Raw genomic sequence first — 7,741 nt, 5'->3', positions numbered from 1 at the left:
GGCGAGGAAGAGATGTTAGGTGTTATACCTGTGGAGAATGGGGACATATGTCACGAGACTATCCTCGTAACAAGTCAGCAAGCCAGAGGGGTGAAAATGTGGCTGAGGCAGAGCCGGAACCACCTCGACTTGTAGAAGAACCACCGGAAGAAGGTGAAGCATTGCTGCTTAGAAGAACTTTGTTAAGATCAGAAAAGGAGATTGGAGAACCTGCGCAAAGGAAGAACTTTTTCAGGACTACATGCAAGTCAAAGGGTAAGTGTTGTAAGGTTACAATTGATAACGGGCGTACTGACAATCTTGTGTCTACAGAGATGGTGGAAAAGCTCGGATTAACAAGGAAAGCGCATCCTGCACCTTACAAAGTATCTTGGCTACAGAAGGGTCATCAAGTCATTGTGACAGAGCAGTGTAATGTGGAAATGCAGATCGGCACATACAAAGACGTGATCTTATGTAACATAATGCCCATGGATGTATGTCATGTGTTATTGGGAAGACCGTGGAAATTTGACAGGAAGGCGATTCATGATGGGAGAAGGAATACATATACTATAGAGAAGGACAGAGTTAAACATACGTTGCTGCCAGTAAAGAATGATGTTGACAAAGAGCTGCCTGAAAATAGTATTATGTTGATGAGTGGCAAGGAACTGCTACAAGAGGTTGATAAAAGCGAAGAGGTGCATTTCGCTCTCGTAGGAAGGCCAAAGGTAATTTTAACCTCCACCAATTTAAATGATTTGCCTGAAGAAATTCAATATGTGTTAAATAGTTACATGGATATCATTGTGGATGAATTGCCGAATGAATTACCACCGATTAGGAGTATAAGTCACCATATCGACTTAATACCAGGAGCAAGTCTACCTAATAAAGCTGCATATAGATTAACTCCTCAGGAAAATGCAGAGGTTGCAAGACAGGTTCAAGAGTTAATGGACAAGGGACTGATCCGAGAAAGTCTGAGTCCGTGTGCTGTGCCAACGGTGCTTAGTCCGAAAAAGGGAGGAGAATGGCGCATGTGCACCGATTCCAGAGCTATCAATAAGATAACAGTCATGTATAGATTTCCTTTGCCCATAATGGATGATTTAATGGACTGTTTAAGTGGATCCAGGTATTTTACAAAGATAGATTTAAAAAGCGGGTATCATCATATTAGAATTCGGGAAGGTGATGAATGGAAGACAGCGTTCAAAACAAATAGTGGACTGTATGAGTGGTTAGTGATGCCTTTTGGGCTCACTAATGCGCCCAGCACATTCATGAGACTAATGAACGAGGTCCTGAAAGAATATACAGGTAAATTTGTTGTTGTTTACCTTGATGATATTCTGGTTTTCAGCAAAAGTAAAGAGGAACATTTGGAACATTTGAAGTTAGTCTTGAAAACACTGTAGAAGGAAAAACTACTAATTAACTTGAAGAAATGTAGTTTCATGAAAGAGGAGCTGGTATATTTGGGGTTTGTGATTTCCAGAGAAGGTTTAAAAATGGATCCGGAAAAGGTACAAGCAATCAGAAACTGGCCTACTCCCAGGAGTGTATTCGAGGTAAGAAGTTTCCATGGACTTGCTAGTTTTTACAGGAAGTTTATAAAAGGGTTCAGTCAAGTTTGTGCACCAATCCTTGAGACAATCAGGGAGGTCAATCAGCCATTTCAATGGACAGAAGCAGCCGACAGGAATTTTAATTTGTTGAAAAGAAAGATAACAGAAAATCCTATTCTAGCATTGCCAAATTTCGAGAAAGTCTTTCAAGTGGAAACTGATGCAAGTGGAGAAGCAATTGGGGCGGTGTTGAGCCAAGAGCAAAGACCGATAGCGTATTTCAACGAGAAATTAAATGATGCGAAAAGGAGATATTCTTCATATGACAAAGAATTCTACGCTATTGTGCAGGCATTGAAAAAGTGGAGGCATTACTTACTACCAAAGGAATTCATTTTATATTCAGATAATCATGCTTTGCAGTTCATTAATAATCAGCCAAAGTTAAATCAGAAGCATGCCAAGTGGGTAGAATTTCTACAAAGTTTCACTTTTGTAATAAAGCACAAAAGCGGTAAGTCTAATAAAGTGGCAGATGCGTTGAGCAGGGTAAGTTTTTTTTTGCAAGAATTCAAAGTGGGTGTTGTAGGTTTTGATGAGATGATAGAAATGTATCATGATGATGAGGATTTTAGGGATATCTACACGACAGTACAGAATCCAATGAGCCATAACAGAAGTCAATGGATGGACTACCTTATTCAAGGAGGCCTGTTATTTAAGAGCAACAAATTATGCGTTCCTAAATGTTCAATGAGAGAAAACATCATTAAAGAAAAGAACAGTGGAGGATTGTCTGGTCATTTTGGACAAGACAAAACTTTCACTCAGGTGAATGCTTTTTATTATTGGCCTAAAATGCAAACTGATGTTAAAAAGTTTGTTGAGAAATGCAGGGTATGTCAGTATGCCAAAGGAAGGAGTCAAAATACAGGTCTATATCAGCCATTGCCCATACCAGATCGACCATGGGATGCAGTGAGTATGGACTTTGTTCTGGGTTTACCAAAAACTCAGAGAGGAAATGATTCTATATATGTTGTTGTAGACAGATTTTCAAAAATGGCCCATTTTATTGCTTGTAAGAAGACTAGCGATGCCACACACATAGCCAATTTGTTCTTTTCTGAGATTGTAAGATTGCATGGTTTACCTGTGAGCATTGTATCAGATCGGGATACAAAATTTGTAGGGCATTTCTGGAGAACACTTTGGAAGAAGCTGGGAACTAAACTTAGTTTTAGTTCAGCCTACCATCCTCAGACCGATGGACAAACTGAAGTTGTGAACAGAAGCTTGGGAAATATATTAAGAACTCTGGTTCATCAGAATCCCAAACAGTGGGATTTGGCATTAGCTCAAGCTGAATTTGCTTACAATGATACACCAAACCGAAGCACAGGAATGAGTCCATTCCAGATTGTCTTTGGAATGCATCCGAGAGGATTATATGAGCTCAGAGATTTGGGCAAACAGGAAGCCAGAAGTGCAAGTGCTGAAGATTTTGCTGAACAAATGCAAAAGCTACAAGAAGAAGTTAAAGATAAATTACAGGAAAGCAGCAGAAGATATAAATAGAGAGCAGATCTGAAAAGGAGAGAAAAAGAATTTCAAGTAGGAGATTTAGTCATGGCATATTTGAGGAAGGAGAGATTTCCTACAAGGACTTATAATAAACTGAAACTGAAGAAAATAGGACCCTGTAAAATCAAAAGGAAATTTTCAGCTAATGCATATGAGATTGAGCTACCAGAAGGGATTGGAATATCCCCCATTTTTAATATTGCAGACTTGTATCCATTCAGAGAGGCAGAAACAGAGTTGCAGAAAGAAGTCACAGGTGATGAAATTCAAACTGTGGATTGGGAGGAACAAGTACCAAAAGCATCTCAAAAAGAAGTTGAAGCTATTTTAGACCGAAGAGTATCTAAGAAAACCAGAGGGCAGACATATTTCCAATATCTAGTCAAGTGGAAGGAGCAGCCAGTGGAAGATTCCAGTTGGTTGACAACAGCTGAACTACAGAAATATGGAGTGAGTCCTGAAGGTTTGAAGGACAAATCTTTTCTTCCCCGGGAGTCTGATGCAGGAGCATCGACATTAGCCAGCAATGTGGAGGATTGTCCACATGTTGTGGCTAATCACAGTTAAATTCATTTACTGTTACCGAGAAGGATGACTTCTCAAATTGTTAGTTATTGTAATAAATAAGGCATTGTTTTATTTAGATTGGGGATAAGATTTGTTAGCTTAGGTGTGCATGAAAGCTAAGAGATAGAAGATTGTTGTTAAGATCTCTTAGAAATAGAATATTATTGTTAGATTTTGTTAGAGAAATTATGGAGTTAAAAAGGGGAAAATATAATCGTGTACGGAGAAGAGAGTGAGGCTGGGTGTGGAGCGAGAGCTCAAAGTGTGGTGGACTGTATTTGGTAACAGAGGTCATTTTATGGTGTAATCTGGCCAAGGCCGAGACCCTGTATTTTATGAATAAATCCAGTATTCTGTGCAGTGCTTTGTTTATTCGGCCCGTGGAGGCCTTGTGTGTTTGGTTGCCTTTTTAACTTTATGCAGTTTCGATCTGTCTGGGTTTTATTCATAAACATAAGAATGCTTGTGCTTAAGGCAAGTCTGGCATAGCTAAAGTCCGTAAACGGAAAAGTCCATTTACATAGATAAGCGGCGCCAAAACCCCTTAGCGGAGCACTGAACGGACTTGAAATAATATTAAGGTTTCCTTCGGAACTCATCGGGTCCGTTTAGTTCTATCGCATCGGAAACCTTAGTAATGAAATCGGACGTGATATTTTATATATCGGGTTGAATTCCCAAGTCGGGTCCGGAGCATCGGCGGAACGATATCGCATCGGAAACCTTAGTAATGAAAGCGGACGTGATATTTTATATATCGGGTTGAATTCCCAAGTCGGGTCCGGTTCTATATCGGCGGATGCATATATGTGTATAGCGCATCGAGCAATCGCCGATCGCCGACGAAATACTATTGGGCGGAGGTGGATGCGACAGAAACATTAAACTGTAGTGAATTATAGATCGGGTCCGCAACCTCATAGGGGTCATCAGGCCCGTGATATAAAGTTTATGGTTGCGACGGCCGATATCGGACCTGCCGATAGATTATAAAGGCACATATATATATTTATAAGTCCGGCATTTTGGAAAAGCGAGGTTTGGTATTGTTCCATATAATTATATATATGTGGGCACGGTTATAAAACGGGGGTTTTATATATATATGGTTTCCACGTATTTATGGTGGGTCGCTCCCGATACATGTATTTATGATGGGTCGCTCCCAAAAGATGGATGATGGGCGTGCGGGCTTTAAAGCTCATGAGTGGTGGCTTCCGATAGGGGAAAAAGGCTCTAGTAGTGTTGTAAATCCATGATTGAAAGGCTAAAGGCCTAAGAGCGCTTCCGTTGGGACTTTTTGGTTCTTAACCATAAGTCCAAGATTTGAATTATTTTTGCAAAAGGGGAATTTTGGGTAATATCCAAGACTCCTTTTCATCATTTTGGTATCAGAGCAGAAGAGATAGTGTTTACAGTAAAGATGCCGCCAAGGAGAGGAATTGGTCGAGGGAGACCAGAACCAAATGTAGTTTTGATAGAAGTGGCATAATGGATAGAGGATTTAGGAGTCAATCTAGGATTTACACTAGAATTAGTTCAACAGAACCATTCTGGATATATGTAAGCCTATGGGAAGAATAGAGGAAGAGGCCACTGACATTGAAAATAGGCATGTGCGAGACCGAGGAGTCTCGAATGTAATATTTTTTTTTACATTAATATATGCAGAGTTTGTTCCTGACTGTGTGAGTGCATTGGGGAGTATTTCATGAATGATTTACTGTGAATTCGTAGGCTCTGCAATAGGTTGCAGGCATAATTCTGAAGGACGCAGAGGAACGAAGTGTTTCAGAGGAATCACAATGGAACATTGAATCCAATTGAGGAACCAGAGTGAAGCTCCGGGGTGAAATAGAGAAGTGAGATTTCGCATAAAAGGGAGCTTTGAGGAAGTTAAGCAGCGGAAGTAGATAGCAGTGTTCTGAAGAACTACACAGAGTAGAAGAACGAGATAGAGGGTTATTATGGATCTTTGAATTCATTCAAAGGAACAAGTAAAGTCCAAAAGGACAGTCATTGAAGGAGTACGCAAAGTTAAGCTCAAACGAGAATGATTGAGCAGCAGAAGAGCGTAAGGCAGAACCTTGTGAAAAACCTAGAAACCACAGGAAACATTGAAAATGGCGGAAAAATTCTAAGTAAAAGGAACAAGCGGAGGAGCGAAGATTGATACTCAAGAACCGTTAGATCTAGGGAGATCAATGGATGAGATCGAATCGGGACTAGAATATCGCATCGCATCAGTTCAGTGGAAGAGGAACCAGCCTATGGAACTTTCGAGCTCCGATAGGGCAATATAACCAGACCCGAAGCTCCATAATAGCGGATTTAAATCCCTATCGGGTCCGAGAATATAATTGCATTGGAACTTCATGCGATGAAGAGAAGTGTCGTTAGCCGATGATCATAGATCGGAGATACCGAGTGATCGGAGGTTGGGCCTTAATATAGTGCAGCATTGTGGAGCGATAGAAGGAAGTGGACCCGACGATAAATATAGTTGCGGCTTATAAATTTGAAGTCTACCTTATATGGTTGGAGGCGGAAGTTAATGTATCTCCTTTGTATTATGTTAAAGAGCTGTTGCAAGTCTTTTAAGTCTTAAGCGGTGTTTTACAAAGGAACTATGGAAAAAGGGCATTAACCATTAGATGGTGGAAGATTTAACTCCTTTGAGAGTCAAATACCTGGGACAGTTGTGTTTGTGCATTTTATGCATATTGTGGGTATGTGCGGGGAATACCCTGCATCATTATATCGCCCTATAGGTTCTAATGGTGTTGGGTTATCCCCGCACATATACCCACAGTATGCATAAGAATGCATAAACACAATTGTCCCAGGTAATTGACTCACAAGGGAGTCAATTATTCATTATATCAAATGGTTAAGGCCCTCTTACCATCATTCCTTTGTATCGAAACACAATCACCCTGCATAAACCTCCTATTGGAACTATTTACAACCCTCGAGCCTCCATATAAGACTTTATTAAAGTCTTTAACAAATCCTTCCTATCGGGACTTTTCAACTTATCATAACCTTCATTTAGGCCTTCGTAACCCTTAAACCATATATATAACCTTCCCTCTTTAAATCTCGGCTACATATGTGTTTAACACATGAATTACTCTATCGGCACATATTTTCCTTATAAACCCATTTATCAAAGGAAATAGTTATAAACATACCTTTTCCCCGCTTTGCTACGGTCACTGCACACTTCTCGAGGCTAACTCCATCGCAATCGCTATTGGCTCTCTCGCAGGCCATACTTACATACCTCATCACCCCTCTGATTCCGATATGCAACTGTCGGAATCGTTAAAACACCACTTAAGCCTTAAAAGACTTGTCGCAGCTCTTTAACATAATACAAAGGAGATACATTAACTTCCGCCCCCAACCATATAAGGCGGACTTCATATTTATAAGTCGCGACTATATTTATCGTCGGGTCCGCTTCCTTCCGTCACTCCACAGTGCTACACTATATTAAGGCCCGACCTCCGATCACCTGATATCTCCGATCTCCGATCATCGGGTAACGGCACTTCTCTTCATCGCATGAAGTTCCGATGGGATTATATTCTCGAAGCCGATAGGGGTTTAAATCCACTATTATGGAGCTTCGGGTCTGGTTATATCACCTTATCGGAGCTCAGCAGTTCCATAGGTCGGTTCCTCTTCCACTGAACTGATGCGATGTGATATTCTAGTCCTGATTCGATCTCAGCCGTTGATCTCCCTAGATCTAACGGTTCTTGAGCATCAATCTTCGCTCCTCCGCTCGTTCCTTTTAGTTATAATTTTTCCACCATTTTCAATGTTTCCTGTGGTTTCTGGGTTTTTCACAAGGTTCCACCTTATGCTCTTCTGCAGCTCAATTCATTCTCGTTTGAGCTTAACTCCACGTACTCCTTCGATCATTGTCCTTTTGGACTTTACTTGTTCCTTTGAATGAATTCAAAGATCCATTATAACCCTCTGTCTCATTCTTCTGCTCTGTGCAGTTCTTCAGAACGCTGATGTCT

This window comes from Pinus tabuliformis, chromosome 6 (assembly GCF_031772625.1).
Source record: "Pinus tabuliformis cultivar Carrire ecotype Pingquan chromosome 6, CPIR1, whole genome shotgun sequence".
Taxonomy (NCBI): domain Eukaryota; kingdom Viridiplantae; phylum Streptophyta; class Pinopsida; order Pinales; family Pinaceae; genus Pinus; species Pinus tabuliformis.
This window is presented reverse-complemented; position numbering follows the sequence as displayed.